At 39.9% G+C, this 16,817-nt stretch overlaps 1 protein-coding gene across 1 annotated transcript in view; it reads right to left on the bottom strand.

Annotated features, from left to right (window-relative positions):
* Positions 1–16,625: 16,625 nt before the first annotated feature.
* Akap6 (A-kinase anchoring protein 6) overlaps positions 16,626–16,817 on the bottom strand; it is a 304,232-nt gene continuing 304,040 nt past the window's right edge. Inside the window, exon 14 of the mRNA XM_059279296.1 lies at positions 16,626–16,817. This exon is cut by the window's right edge and continues 708 nt beyond it. The gene's annotated coding sequence lies outside the window, so the exon portion shown is untranslated.

Here is a 16,817-nt window from a genome sequence, read left to right as displayed (position 1 = left end):
CATCCCCGTGCCTCAGTTTCTTTCTCTATAAAGTGAAAATAGTAATATATTCTCTATTACATTGTTATAGGAGTTAAATATCTCATTTTTAAACACGCTCAGCAACAATTACGGCCAGTATTAATCTTGTTGAATTTGTTATTGAGTACCTCATTCACATTATTTTCAGAGCTATCCATTAAAAATACATGTCACTGATATCTGCTGACTCCATATATATGGAAATTACAAGGAATCAGTGACTGATGGACTCCTCTAGAAAGTACTGTAGCGACCCATATCCACACATAGAGTGATCCAGATTCCACAGCACTAATTGTCAAATTGTGAGTTATGTATTAAAAATATGTGGGTTGCTGGATTAAAAAATTCTGTATTTAAGAATATGTGGATGCAGGCCAGCAACATGGATCAGTGGATAAAGATGCTTACTGCTGAGCCTGAGGACCTGAGTTCAATCTACATGGTGGATCTATGTGGTGGGGAGAACCAATATACCAAAGGTTGTCTTCTGACTTCTGTACACACACACACACACACACACACACACACACACACACACACACACAAGTATACTCACAAGCACACACACATGTGCACACACAGAGTAAATAAATGTAATAAAATATATGTGGATGGGCTGGAATGTGTGACTTTGATAGAGTGCTTGCCTAGTATCCATTAAGCCGTGGGTTCCTTCTCCATTAACAAACATTAATTTTTCTTAATGGAAAAATTATTGTGAGTTTAGAGAAGTAAAATAAAATGCTGAAGAGGAAAATATATCCCTAAGAAAAACGATAGAAAAGGTTTGCCTCATTTACATGAAAAAATAAATAACCAAACAAGCAATATTGTTTATGCCTCTGGAAGACAGCTGGACTTGATTTACATGGATAAGAGCAATGTAACTGTCTTAGTTAGGGTTTCTATGCTGTGAAGAGACACCATGACTATGGCAACTCTTACAAAGGAAAACATTTAGTTGGGGGTGGCTTACAGTTTCACAGGTTTAGTCCATTAGCATCATGGTGTGACATGGTGTGCAGGCAGACATGGTACTAGAGGAGCTGAGAGTTCTATGTCTTGATCTGCAGGCAACAGGAAGTGAACTGTCCCACACTGAGTAGAGCTGTTGCATATATGAGACCTCAAAGCCCACCCCACAGTGACACACTTCCTCCAACCAGGCCAAACCTACTCCAACAAGGCCACACCTCCTCATAGTGCCAGTCCCTATGGGCAAAGCATTCAAACATGTGAGTCCATAGGGGCTATACCTATTCAAACTACCACAGTGATGGACTGTAGAGTGGAGAGTGAACTGCGTGACATAAGGGTTTCTGCACATAAACCACATTCCTACCACAGGATGATCTCTCAATAGAGATAATGTGTGCATTACTTCTAGAAATATTTAGGCATGGCACCAGCAACTACTATCCTGGATGTTTAAAATGATTAAAAGTAATTCTGAGGCATGGTCAATGATCTGAGAGCTGCTTTGCACTCTGTTTTATTTTGTGTATCACTGACCAGAACTTCTAAAGGACGTGAGAACACAGAGCTGAAGTTGGCCCATCAGTCCTCATGGTGGGCTCTTAAAATGGACAATGCACAGAAGCAATTATAAGGAGCTGCTTCCTCCAGTCACTCCATGGTATGATGTCAATACTTTTAAGGTGCCAGGATATGAGCAAAAGCTATGGACTTAGGTATGTGATATACTGAGGGCAGGTTGGCACAGAAGCATAAGGATCATGAATTCATCAGGCGTCTTTCAGAAGTTCAATGTCACGTCTAGCTACACACGGAAGCCAGACAGGAACGGGAAATGCAAGGGGCCACAGCTTTTACTTTTCAGTCTCGTGAGATGGTTTTTGTTTTGTTTCTCCTAAAAAAAATCTGAGAATTCCAAGCAGAGCATTGCACTGTCTTGTCTGTGTCTCCAAGGCAAGTGCTGATGGAGCTTGTCCATTTTCAACAATCCCGATCTCAAAATCCCCGGGGCATGATTCCAAATTCCCCTGATTGAAGTTCAAAACAACCTTTTAAGATAAAGGGCACAGATCATATCCATCTCTTCTTTGACTTTTCAGCTCAGTTTTCTGCCTTCATATAATTTGAGTTGAAACTTTCTGTCTTCAAATTAGGAAAAAAAAAAAAGAATCCATTATTCACTCACCCACTCACTGTTCATTCTTTTATTTAGTAAATACTTAGAAGATGCATGTATTTATAGAATTATTGTGTAAGGCTTTGGAGTCTTCAATAGAACAGAAAGCTAGGAGAGTCTAAAAGACATTTGCAAAAATAGCCATGAGTGCATACAAGAAGAAATATGGGGGCTAGACTAAGAAAATAAATCTTTGACAATTGGAAGGAGCAGAAAATTAGGATGCAGCATACAGTTTTGAGGAGAAAAATGCAGCTTTTTAATCAGGAGCACTTTAAGGCTTTGCATGAAACTTACTGATTTATTGTTGGTCATTGAATTCATAACGAGATCTTAGTGCATGATCTTACCATAGGTTCAGGGCTTATAATTTTCTCCTTAAGCCATCACTACTGGCCAGGGTGGCACAAACTCACATGATAGGAAAGATCTCTTCGATGGATGAAATATCAAGGCCAGGAGGCATAAAGCAAGCATGGATCCCCAAATGACCCCTCCCTCCCCGACACACACTTTTTAATTTTATAACAGAGCAATCTGACTGTCTTTGGTTGACCTAGCCACAACAAGACAAGTAGCTCTCGTGTTGATGGCATGCTGTATGGTGGTGGAGGATGCTTGACAAACCACTCAACCTGTTGGCTAACTTATGTCAAGAGAAGTTATAAATATCATTTCTCCGAAAACCAAATGATCATCTTCAGCAGCTGTATTTTGATATCCAGATAGGTAACAGGAAAGTAGCCTGCTTGTGTTTCTCTCTTAAGCTTGACATACTTATTTCCTGAGGGGTTGTCATTTGTGATTCTTGGTTAAGGCTAGGGAGGCAGTTCGTCTTCAAACTAAACTTCATTTATAGGAGTGACGTTAGAGATCCTCTGGGGTCAAGGTAGACCTTTAAACTTCCTGTCCATGAGACCTTTGAAAATATTCTGTCTTTTTCATGCCTGACAGTACAGGATTCTGTTGCTCCCATCCACAAATGGTACTGGTACTGACTTATGCCTCTGATCTCTTTAAACATGCTCGTTTGGCTCCCTGTTACAGAAGTGAAGCAACTCTGAATTAAAATAAAAAATACCAGACAGGGGCTAAAAAAATGGCTCAGTAGTTTAGAGCATGTGTTGCTCTTACAGAGGACCCAGGTTTGATTCCCAATTCTTCCATGGTGGCTCATAACCCATGTTATCTCCAGGTCCAGTGGATCTGTTGGGCTCTTCTGACCTCCACGGGCACCAGACACACACGGTGCACATACATATGTGTGGGCAAAACACCCGTCAACATAAAATTAAATTTAAAATGCCGGACAATTCTTTTTATTTTCACAAGGAAACAACATCTTTGTCATCTACACAATGCATCTTTTTTTTTTCAGTCAGCAGCTAGTGTGGACCATCTGTGAGTGCAACTGCATAGGAATCTCAATTTTAAATTGTCTATGACTCATCTTCTGTCAAGAGCCCATTTGAGACTAAGGTGGCCCCCAGCCCTTCATCTTCAAGATCCTCCGAGACGTAAACATAATTATTCTCTTAGTTCTCAGGTAAGCTGATTTTAAAAAGGAGGTGTGTAGACCTCATTTTTTTGTCTAACAGTTTATATTATCTGTTTGGCCCTGAATGGCTCTTAAATAAAAAACAGTAAGACAAAAGCTCTTGATGTTCAAGTACAACAGGAAGTTGCTCCTTTTATCAATGAATGCCCTTCTGATCATACTTCCCTCTCAATGGCAATTTCTGAGAAGCTCAGACAGACTTTCATACTTAGAATATTTTTCTTTGGTCTTGATTTACATATAATTATCCCTTCACCTTTATGTCTTGGCACATATGTCTTTTGTTATATTCATCCTTTTCTACTTACTTGGGATTTTTTAAAAAAATCTTAATTTTTTTTTTTTTTTTTTTTGTGTGTGTGTGTGTGTGTGGTGTCAGACTTCCTGGAGGAGGAGTTACAGTCACTTGTGAGCTGCTTGATGTTGATCCTGGAATTAAACTTGGGTCCTCTGCAAGAACAGCATCTCTCCAGTCTCTTGCTTGAGATTTTTCATTATAAGCTGAATTACACAGCACCACACATCATTTGGAAGTTCTGAGTATACGAATACACAGATGAAAAATAGCTCCTAACTGGGCACCACGACATGTACGTTTGATCCCAACATTCAGAAGGTAGAGGCAGGAGGATCTCAAACTGAGGATAGCCTCGGAGAAAGAGATCAATGCCACAGTGCTTTCCTATTGCGATCCAGAGAGTGGGGTGAGTGTAACATGTGGGGCAGAATGATAACCTGGGGCATTTATAATTCAGACTCTGCTTTGAGGCTGTTGATCAGAGACCCTTATTTTTCACAAGCTTTTCCAGTGTCTTTAAAAATTACAGAGTGAAAGCCACTGAGCTGGGCCATTCTCTATCTGATTAGTATATGTATCCCCGAAAGTTGGTAAGCTGCCTTTAGGAGGAGGGTATGCCTCATGTTTCACCAGTATGCCTTTAGCTCTAACAGAGCATGCCCTTAGATATTCAAAAAGGACTTGGTTAATTGAAATGTCTGGGGCCAGTGAATGGTAAACATCAGGAGTGATTCCCAAATAACTAAGGAATCAGGAAATTTTCGCCACCAAACAGCAATGTTGGCATCAAGTGGCAATGAGAACAGATGATATTTAAACAGCTTCACAGTTGGTGGGAATGCCACCAGGAATTTCCTGGTCACATTTAGGCAATTAAAGAGATACAGATATCAGAGATACTCCAAGTGTGAATCTTGAACAAGAGAGAAATGACATTATTTTATAAGATGAGAATTGATAGAAAATTGTCAAAAGCACGTTTGACGTTAAAGCACAAGGGTCTAAGGAAAGCCTATACCAGGGACTCCTGAGGATAGTCAAGCTTAGAGACGAAAATGTAGGCTTTATATGGCTGGAAGTGAGCTGAATTTGCGGAAATAAAGAGAAATCGAGGAAGCACCGTGAAAAGAGAGGAAGGTGTGCACAAGGCCCCACTGTGGAGAAGGCCCCGCAGTGGACAGGGGAGGGAGACACACCTATCACAGAGTCGAAAGAACAGAGACCACCACCCTCCAGAAATCAAGAGAAATAGCTTTTAAGAACATCTCCAGCATCAGAAGCTTGTTTGCTGCTGGGTGGGCTGCAGTTTCCTGATGAGTTTGCTCAGTAGTTTATGTACTGTGGAGGGATCAGCACACAGCAGAGGAAAAAGGAACAGAGGAGTCCTGGCTAGTCTAAGACTCATAAGAAGCGGGGTTTGGGCAGGGCTCCTAGCCTCTGAGATGCCTCTTGGAAACTGTCCCCTGCTCTGGTATAGCTGATCCCATATTGCATACTAGCTTCTGTAATGCTTTTTGGCAAATTAGGACAATGCCTCTTGTTCTGGGCACACCTATTCCCCTGTGTGTGCTGATGTGGCTTGGCCGGCAGGTAACGGGATGCATGTGTACCTTAAATGGCTACCTTTCTGGGATGTTTTGTGCAGTGAGCAGATTTGGACGTTTCTGGTGGCGCAAATATTGAAGTCCATTTCTAGTCCTTGGGCAAGCTGTCAGTCATTGGTAGAGGGTGGGGTGCGTGGAATGTATTTAAGGGGAAGAGAAGAGTACAAAAGGGAAGCATTTAAACAGCTGTTAGACGATGGGAAGAGAGGAAACCTCTTGCCATCTTTAGAGACTCAAGGAAAGTTATGTCTGTGAGTATTCTGCTAAAACACTGAGAAAGGTCTGAGAAGCATCCATAGGCCGTGCTTTGCAAAGAACAGCAAGTTTAAAAAATAAACAGCAAAATATGCACAGAGCGTGATAACGTTTGGACTACATAGAAGGGAAACTATGAAATTACACACATACGTGCTTGCTATTACAGAGAGAAAGAGAAGAAAAATATGCCAGAGGGCAGTGCATTTGTGTCCAGACAAGGTAGGAAATGAGATAGAAGGACGAAAGAAGGAAATGATAACATTTGGAGTATACGTTTTTTGTAGAGCTTCAACTTGAAAAGCGTGTTAATTATTTTACATATTCAAAAATGAAAATGAGGTCACTAATAATGAGAAAGAAGAAAAATGTCTGTACTGAAAGTTAAAATAAGTTAACTTAGTTTTTTTCAAATGAATGATATAATCATATTAAAAGGAAGAAACACATGAAGACAAGATGGGAGAGAGGGGTAGCAACCCAAATAACTTGTGAACTTGGACAACCAGTGTTTAACTAGACACCCTCATTGTCAAGCAAGAGAGAGTATATGGGAAGCGGAGAAGGGCTTATGGAGAAAACAAAATGAATCCTGCTCTTTAAATAGGCTTGCTTATTGTAATGGAATTATTATACTGCTTTAGATATTATTCTATTTTATTCAGCAAATGAATAAATGTATTGATGTCCTTGGGGTCTGTGGCTTTCAGGGTAGAAGGGAAAGGCACATATAGAATTAGAAATGCCAAGAAAGAATGGGTTGAAACTGGAGATAGTGTTGTGAATTTCTAACTTCTAAAATAAGTGTGTGTGTGTGTGTGTCATATATGCATGCTTAAGCATGTGCTAATATGTCTTTGTGAGTACTGTATGCATGCATGCATGTATGTACATATATATGTCTATATACTTCCATGTAGTACTTAGTTCTGTTAGCTTAAAGCATCAAAAGGAACAATATGTCTGTGGTTTTAGATGCACTTAGCATTGTGTCATCCAATGACATTTTCTGTTAGAAAGAGTGACGGCTCCTTGGAGCAATGGTGGGTTAAACGTGTGGGATACAGGATGAGGAGTCCACTGAGCACAGCACAGTGACAGACGCAATGGTGGGTTAAAAGTGTGGGATACAGGACGAGGAGTCCACTGAGCACAGTGGCAGACCACTTGCAGAGATGCATGAAACCCTGGGTACCATCGCCTCAAACGCCAAAAAGACTTCTTAAATTATTTAAGGTTGGACCATGCAGCCACAAAATGACTGTTCAGGCAAAAGCAAGAAATGAGTTAAAAGACATCACAAGAACACAAGAACTAGATTGAAGAAAATCTCATTGGCTAAGTCTGGGTTAATACGAGCAAACGAAAGGTGTGGAGTAGTGAGTCATGAAGGGTTGGGGGAAAAGGAATTCCTGAGGAGTTCATCTGCACTATAAACAGGTAAAGATTAATGAAGGGGTCGATCTTCATGTGGTATACAAAATGGCCCTGACGAAAATGAACAGTGTTGAAGTTAGGAAAATCATAGTTTTGTAGCTGTCTTGAAAAGGATTACTTAGACAAGAAATATCAATGGGTACTTAATATAGAAGAAAATTGGAAAGGGTTAGGATATTTTCATGACTTTAGAGTGTTAAAGATCAAAATGAATATATTGGGAGATGCCGTGGACACTATACTTCTCCAGATGTGACACCAGCTACAGAATACTCAGGCTGAGAATGCTTAATCTCGACCAACCTAATCACAATGAAAGACCAGACCAACACACACCGAGAAACAATCTGTTGTAAAAAGGAGGCCTAGCTCTCAACATCACTGTTGTAACGAGGTGACTAAAAGCTGGGGAAATGCTTCTAGACTAAAGGAGGCAAAAAAAAAAAAAAGATCTGACTTGAATGCAAGACCTAAAACAAGCACTGAAGGGGGAAAAAAGCCTATACAGAAAATAATTAAGAAAGCTAACAAAATTAGAAAGATAATTAGATTAAAACATTGCTTCAGTGGATATTTGTGACGTTAACAACTGGGCTATGATTATGGGAGAGAATATAGGCATTTCCCTATTAAGAAACACACAGCGAAGTAATTAGAGGCAAAAGGCCACAATGTATGCAATTTACTTCCAAATAAAAACCAAATGTGTGTGTGTGTGTGGCTACTGCTGGTACCTGCGTGCATGTTTGGGGGGGGGGATGATACCAGAAGAAATATTAATAAGTCTGTCTGGTTAAAGTTGCACTATCTTTATTTATGAAATTCTATATTCTGTAAGTTCGAAACTCTTTTCAAATGAAAAGTTACAAAAACAGTTTGTCCCTTCCGTTGACTGCCTGCTGCTGCAGAGCCCTCAGAGGTGGGGCTGAGTCTCCCTGGCCCAGGGGCTCAGAAAATACCTCGCAAAGATGAGGAGGACATTTGAGCTAAGCGTTTCGGGAAACATAGGTCTCAGCTCTTCTCTTCAAACCAGACTGCCTTTGAGGAAAACTCCCCTATGTGAAGAAAAACCTCACATAAAAGGACGCTAAGAACCACAACAAAACCCACACATCTTAATTTCATCACATTAAATTTAATGAATATTTTTACTTTATAAATTTGTTTCTTTCTACTGCTTTTTTTCAGATATGAAATAAAGTCCATGGGTGGGCGATAACATATTGTAAAGTATTTCTCAATCAAAATATGATGATAAAGATGTATGTTCCTGCTCGAGCATTAATCTCGTCCATAATTAACTATTGCTTTTTTTCTTTCAGCAGACTCTGACCTTTAAGGGGTTCCTGTTGTGTGTGTTTTTAATGCCTAACTTTTCTGGAAAATGTGCAGAGGTCATAATGAGGCATAATTATATACAGTATATAATTTTCTTTGGCCTTTTTCAAGTGCTAATTTCCCTATCATTTCTTCCTAAAGAATTTTTTATAAGAAATCTATTTTAAAATGAAAGCCCTTTCTCCAGTTCTGACCTGAATTACTATTCAGTAAGTATTTAATAGAGACAGGAAATTTAGCAACACATATATAGATGTTAAGTGAACACTCTATAACATATCATCAATTCAACAGTAAATGAATTTTATAAATAGTTTTTTGTTCCTCAATAGCCTGTATTTTATGAAATATAAATACAATACATATAATAACTTTCCTACCTCTTTAGTCCTACAAATTGCATATTTTAAAATGCATATCATCCCCAGCACTGCAGAAAAAAATTTTTTTAAAGTGAACAACTAAATATGTGGACATGATTAATCATAAAGTGTTGTGAGGGCTGGACACAGAGGCAGTGGGTGGCCATGCAGCATCCAGTGGATTTATTTAACTTCCTTCCCTGTAACTTGCCAACCCACGACACAAAGCATCAAATGGTAGTTGTGACAATGTAGAACGAGCAAAACGTTTTCAAGTGGCTTTAAGTGACTCATGACTTAAATAACCAGACTCGAGGAGTGTAAGAGACTGAGGGTGTCCCACCATTCAGAGTCAACCAGAACTTGTCATAACCTTTAAAAAAAGAAAAGCGTTATTTCCTATTGCTTTCTATGATGGTCTGCAACAGTGTTTGCACGGAAAGACGCCGTCCATCAATTAGAAAAGACTATCCAGACTTTCGAACACGGTGAGACACATTTGGGAAAGTAGCAAATGGTGAACATGTGAAAACAGGATTGCTTCCTAGAAGTCTATAAATCCTTGCTAGAGTGCCACCTATCATCTGAGAACACAAATATGGGAGACTTGGTTCCCTTTTCACGCTATCTTAATGGCAAGATACATTCCAGCAACTTGGCTTTTCCCTTAAAGATTCAAAGAAATGACACATATTTGCCATGAAATGCACACAAAAGGAGTGATTTACTTTGGATTTCTCACTTAGTTTAAGTAACTTGATTAACCAATAGAACCAGACTAATTCTATAAACCTGATTTTTTTTTTTTTTATAAACCAGTGGTTAGGGAATATTGGGATTTAAAGAGGATTTTGAGCGTTTTTATGTTCTTAATGCTTGCAATCATTTAAGACCTTGAATAAATTTTGCTAAATAATACTTTACATCTATAATACCTCATTTGTTTACGGAGGTAGTATTTTGTTTTAAATGGTAAATTAAATGCAAAGGGAAGTTTTAATAATTTTTACGTGGTTTATACTAACATATACCTATACTCACTTGCACTACATTAATAAGCTGTATTGTTGTATGTCCTTATGATGTGGAAAAATTTCCAAATTTATTCGTGAGGCTTCCAGTCAAACTTCCCCACGCCACATGATTGAAGGGAAACAGCACAGTAGGGAGCTGATGAGCACAGCAGTTTGGATGGTGAGATGATGCGGCTGTGCACACCTGGGACGTCTTCATCATCTTCTGACTCCACAGTTCACACCGGGCGAGCTTCCCGGGGCTGGCCGGTTGCTTGGACCGGCCATTTCCCAAAGTGATGGAGTCCACACTCTACAATGCTGCACTTTGGGTCTCTGTTTTGACTACTGTTTTTCTGAAGATCCGACGCCCCATAGCTCAAATTCTTCATGGTTGTGGGCAAACCAGGGTTATTCAGACAGGGTTTGCATAGGGCTGATTCTCTTGTGCTCCCAGGTTTTTTTGGACGCCTCTGATTTAGTGTGTCTTAGATGTGATGCTACAAGGTTGCTAATCAAGAATAACATACACACCTTTAGGAATGAGTTTTTAGAGAATGAATTAGTTTTTGAACTACGCTTAAAACAATGTCGCTCCATTCAGCTGTGTTGCCACCTCTCTCGAGTGGGGGAGAAGAGAGCAGAGTAGCCTCTTCACTGGAAACTGTTTATTGACAATTGCCAAAAAGTCTGCAAATGCCTGCACTGTGTTCCCAACGTCTGTATCCCTGAGTTCCCATGTTCAAACCTAACCTTCAGTGCAACAGCATTAAAAGATGAGTCTTTGGAGGATAAGTTGTGAATGGGGTAGCCGCCCTTAGAAAAGGCTGGGGAAGCTTGTTCATTGCCCCTCCCTGTGAGGAATTGGCGAGAAGGCCCATCAACGAAGCATCGTGCGTGCCCTCAGCAGACGTTGCATCTTCTATTGGCCTCACTGTGGCCTTCTGAGCTTCCAGATTGTCTAGCTGTAGATTCCCTTGTTTACAAATTTCCCAGAATAAAGCATTTTGTTATAACAGTCACAGTGGACCAAACTTACCTCGCATGTGTGAACACCATCCAAGTTCTGCGTGCACACTGCCCTGGAAAAGAAGCTGAGGAGAGTTGCATTCGGCAGGCCCTGGTTTCCTTCAAAGCACAAGGGTAAACAAACTGCATACCTTCTGCCGAGGTGGGAGCCCTTAACGGAGAGTCGGATGGTCTCCGGGCATTAGTCACCACGCCTCTTGCTAAAGAAACCTCACTACCGTGGACCTGATCTACGCATAGCATAGATCATTTTCCTTTGGACATGCAAACCTGTGGCAAGTCTCCGATGAAAAGGCAATTGCTGCATGCCTTGCCTGGGTGTTCTCGGGCTATGCATGTGACAGTGTGGCCCGCAGCAAATCAATAGAGAAAGTACAGGATTGATTGCATTGGACTCTTCCACTCAGTGAGTGTCTACCCACGACCACAGCAGGGTCTCATCTGAATATCCACTTCCTTAGTACATGTGTAGCATGAATCTTAAAGAGTCTTATTAATAAAACAAACCCCAACCAGGTCTTGGGTTAAAGCTGGAAGATCAGAGAAGCAGAACAGGCCACAGCTTCCTCACCTCGTAAATTCCTCAGCTGATCCTGTTTCCTCAGACTGGAAGCCTCTGAGTCTTCATCTGAATGGATCTTAGCTGAACTGCTGCTCAAAAGCCTAAAAGCTTAACCAGTCTAGTTCCTGGTCCTCACACCTTAAATACCTTTCTGCTTCCTGCCATCCCTTCCTGGGATTAAAGGCTCTTGTTACCATGCCTAGCTGTTTCCAGTGTGGCTTTGAACTCACAGAGATCCAGACAGATCTCTGCCTCTGGAATGCTAGGATTAAAGGCGTGTGCTATCACTGCCTAACCTCTATGTTTAATATTGTGGCTGTTCTGTTCTCTGACCTCAGATAAGTTTATTAGGATGCACAATATTTTGGGGAACACGATACCACCACACACATGCATCTTTTTATATATGACATAGGAATGGAAGTTTTAGATATATATATACATATATGCTAGTATTTGGGCCGAAAAATAAATATTTTTAAAAAAGACTAAAATGACCTGGCTTAATACTTAGGACTGCTTTAGTAAAATACTTAGAGGAAAGATCTCAACTTATTGGTGTATTGAGTTTAGATTGCACCAGTTTTTCTGATGTTATTTTTTCCTTTTTTCTTTTTATTTTTCCCCCTGGAGCTGAGGACCGAACCTAGGGCCTTGCACTTGCTAGGCAAGTGCTCTCCCTAACCCCTTCTGGTGGTTTTGATTGCACTAAATTTCCAACCTATAACTAACTAAATTCTAAGTCAAATTCAAATGCTTCAATTACTGATGTGGAACAATCTTTTAGTTCATGAAACAAAGTATATTTTATTCTTCTAAAATTATAAGTCAAATGAAAACATGTAGTTGGTTCCTGGGCTACATAGAGTTGGCTGACCTTTGCCTCAGAAAATAATAGAATATTGTGACTTAAGAATGTCAATGAATAAGTCACTCTTCACAGAACTGAAAGAAAAACTTGTATGTTCTATGTCCCATTGACTTTACAAGTTGTAGTCTACCTGCCTCTAAGAAAATGGTATCAGAGTTTAGAATTTTACAGCCCAGGGATAAGAAGAGAGTTTATAATGGGTCACATAGGAAACATCTCAGCTACCCTGACCACACAACTTCTGCTGTGTCTAAGTAACTCTGGAGTTATAGTGCAAAAAGTAACTATATGTAAACAAATGTGTGTGGCTGAGTTCCAATAAAACTTTATTCACTGACACAAAACTTGGAATTTCATAGAATTTTCACATACCACAAAACATTCTTTTATTTTTTCAGCCACATAAAAAGATAAAAGTCATTCTTTGCTCCCAGGTCAAACATAAACAGTCACTGGGTTGAATTAGGCCCGTGGGCCATAGTTTGCCGACCTCTGCCTTAGAAAATGGAAGAAAAATGTGACTCAAGAGAGTTAGTGATCCTCTGACACTCCATCAAAGATCTGAGCACAGTACTGCCTGTAAGCTATAGCTGTAAATGCCAGTTCATCCTGAGCTTTACAATGAGAAGATAACTGGACTCCTCCAAGTTGTGAATCATTCTATAAAACTGATCTCAGCTCTTCAGAAATGTCAATATGGTGAGGACCAAAGAAGGGATTAAGAGTATGAAAAACTACTCGGGATCAAGAAGACACAAGCTAAAAGGCCCGTGGGGTCACTGTTGGGGCACCAGACTGAAAGTAAAGGCACCAAAAAAGACCACATCTTGACAGTGGAGAAATTTTAATAAGGATTATTTAGTTATAGTGTATGGTATTATAGACTTGCAGAAAATGCCCTTGTTCCTGGCCACGTCAGCTCAACTCTTTACAAATGAAGTGTTGTATTCCAGAAATAAATTTCAAATGGTACAATCGTACAAGAAGGTAGTGTGTGTGTGTGTGTGTGTGTGTGTGTGTGTGTGTGTGTGTGTGTGGTGTGCTTGTATGTGGTGTGCTTGTATGTAGTGTAATGTGAAGAGGGAGAGAAAGAGATATCAAATATTAACAGTAATTGTAACTGAATAATAAGTATATGGACATTATTCTTCTACCACTTGGCTTTTCCAGAGGTTTGAAATTACCAAACTAAACATTGGAAAGACAATGTATATATGAATGAATATATATATCTCCAAAAAATACGTTTTCCCTCTGAAATTAAAACCGATTCACTTCTTCTCACAGTTCAATCCAGCAGACCATATGATGTATCAATTTGCTTATCTGAGTTTTGAAAATGTAGAGAGACTAGATACAAGGCAAATAAGTGGGTCTGGGGAAAATTCATTTGGAGAAGAGTCACAATTGTTGTATTCAAGGGTATGAGCAGAGGGAAACCTGTAACCTGTTGGAGACACAGAGCATGTTGGGTTACCTTTGGATGTCTGAGGTCACAACGCCTCACACCAGCGGCTACTCTAGGGATGTTTGAATGCCGGAACGGATAAGTGAGCAAACGGATGGAAGGTCAAATCTGTTGTCCATGAAGATGTCAGGTTCGCTTCCAGCATAAGGAAAAGACTCAAGATGACTCCAGCACTAGGCTGGACCACTGAAGGAAGTCAGAAATCCTTATTTGATTCACTTGTTTATTTGTTTATTTATTGAAATTTACAATAATAGAATAAACATATATCTTGAATATACTTTAGAGAAAACTCAGCACTTAAACGTCCAGACGCTTCTCTACATGTATGATGAAGACAGTCCCTTGACTTCAAGGGTTCTGTTAACATTCAGTCGGGTTGAAATGGATCTGAAATCAGGACATATTAAGGGCAGTTGGAGGAACAGTGCTTAGGAGAGAGAGGAACTGTCCTCGGTTACCTGCAGGGTGACCATGGGACAGAAGGGGTCCTCTGGGCTGCTGGCTCTGCTGCAGACACAGGACCAATGGGCAAAACCCAGAGTGGGAGAGGGGCACCCTGTGGACATTAGCAACCAAAGGAAGCACATTCTAACAGAAACACATGCCCAGCAGAGGGACACTTTGCTTTACCAAATAACAAGCCATTGTCATGGGACATGTGTAGATAGAGTTGTTTGAGTTAATACACACCAAATGGGCTGTTTTTGAGGGTAACTGAGAAAGTGGCATCTACACAGGATGAGAAACTGAGGCGCCTCCATCCCTCTGACTGGAAAAGGCATTAATGAACCTAATAGTCAACCTAAAAATTTGGTGTTAAAGTTAGGTAGATAATTAATAAATATTTTCAAATCCTAAGTCTTCACGAGTACATAGGAGGCCAACAGTACACACCATGGCCCACTATTTCTTTGAATGTCTACCCAGTGAACACAGACTTGATATTAATTACTGACCAAGAGAAATTCAGGTTGTCTCCATATATAAAATAGTGCCATATCCTAAAACAGGTCCAAAGATGTCCAAATATTTCCACGTCTCTAGGGTTTGTCTTTCTCCGTATCTCAGGCTACTATCCCTGTGCATTCTATGACTGCCTTGAGTCTAGCTAATCTTCCCTCACTTCCCCCTCTACCACACGCTTATGTCTAACATCTTCCCCTCACAATCCTCATCAACACTATAACTAGATGTCTCCCAAAGACTCCTCTGGAAGAAGTCACTACATATTCAAAAGCCTAGAACGAACCATCCATTTAAAAAATATGTGCAGGAAAGTTTAGGAGGGGCAAAACCCACACAAAATTATTAAGGCGGTGAAATTACAGACAAGTGATATTTAAGTATTCTTGGGATGGTGCTAGTAAAGTTCCAACCATAAAATAAAATAAAATGAAGCCCCAAATGAACTACAAGTACACCTAGTACACTGTACTCAAAGCTCCAACTCAACTCTGTAAACACCTTTCAGTCCTCTCCGTTCGGCCTTTTCCCGATCACACCCTAGTGAACCCCTGCTGGTATTCTACCCTCTACCCTCTACTCTCTCCTAACCTTTCTCTTTGCCCCTTTCCCTCACTGCTGTCTCTCTCATTGGAGTCTTTCCCCACACTTGCATTCTCCCTCACCTGTAGGACGCCATGGCGTGTCGTCTGTGTGGCCAGCCATTTTATCTCTAACATAGGTCAGCCTCCAAAGGCAGCCCATCATTCATAGCTGCATTCCCTGAATCTAGAATAGTGACTTGCAGACAAAAGATGCTAATGAGTGATCTGGTGAATGAATGATTGTCATTTCTGTGGCTACAAACTTCTGTCATGTTCTCTTTTCCTTTTTGAAATCTAATTATATACTGTGTGTGGCTTCACTTTGCATATCTTTATGTAGTCATATGTTTTAATGCAGGAATCTCAGAATAAGGATTTTATACATATATCCCATGTTACTCCACTCTCTACTCTGATTCAGCAGATTCTGTGGAATACCTACTGTGTCAGGCACTTTAGTAGGAGGGATGCTATAAACTAAAAGCTGCAGTTTTCAAGCAAAAAAAAAAATCAAAAAACCACCAAATGGAATATTTCTCTGCTGATTTTCTTAACAAAATAAATACACCTGAAATCTACAGTTTAAATAAAATAATACTCATTTTTTTCTATACCTTTTACCATCCACCAAACCCATTCAAATAACTATTTAAAATAAATTAGGACCTGTAGGAGATCTCCAAACACGACTTTAAATCATTAACAAGTATAAATAAAAGCATGTAGTGTAAAGTGGTTTTGATGTAGGGGAAACGCCTTTGAACACCTGCTCTTTCAGGGTGCTCACTGTAAGTGAGCAGAGAGACTCTGAAAACTTTGAAGGCTACAGGTCTGGTCTGTAGTTTAAACAACTTAAACCTTTTGTGCAATATGGATATTTTGGAAGCTGATACATGTTATTTATTTTTTCAGAACCAGATGCAAGAATTTGGTAAAGAACACAGGTAGAAGAGATCGTTAATTTTCCTTCCCCCCATAAGCTATTTTATTACGCCAATTTTAATTATCATGCAATCAAATGGGTTTAAGGCTTATATTCTCCACATCACTGACATCACAAACATGAAAGCATTTTATACTGTCATACATACAGGGTGGATCAGTGTTTGTACTAGCTTATACATATATACAGAAATTATTCACACATCTTAACCTTGCTATTTCCTCCTCTCACATCAACATACTATTACCATGAAAGCAGCTTTTTAATTAATGGTATAAGAAATACAGCAAGGCACACTGTTTTAAAAAACGTTTTTCGCGTTACCACCTCAAGAAGCATAGAAACCAAAAACG

This window comes from Peromyscus eremicus, chromosome 14 (genome assembly GCF_949786415.1).
Source record: "Peromyscus eremicus chromosome 14, PerEre_H2_v1, whole genome shotgun sequence".
NCBI lineage: Eukaryota > Metazoa > Chordata > Mammalia > Rodentia > Cricetidae > Peromyscus > Peromyscus eremicus.
The sequence above is the reverse complement of the archived record's forward strand: the minus strand, read 5'-3'. Positions and strand labels throughout refer to the sequence as shown.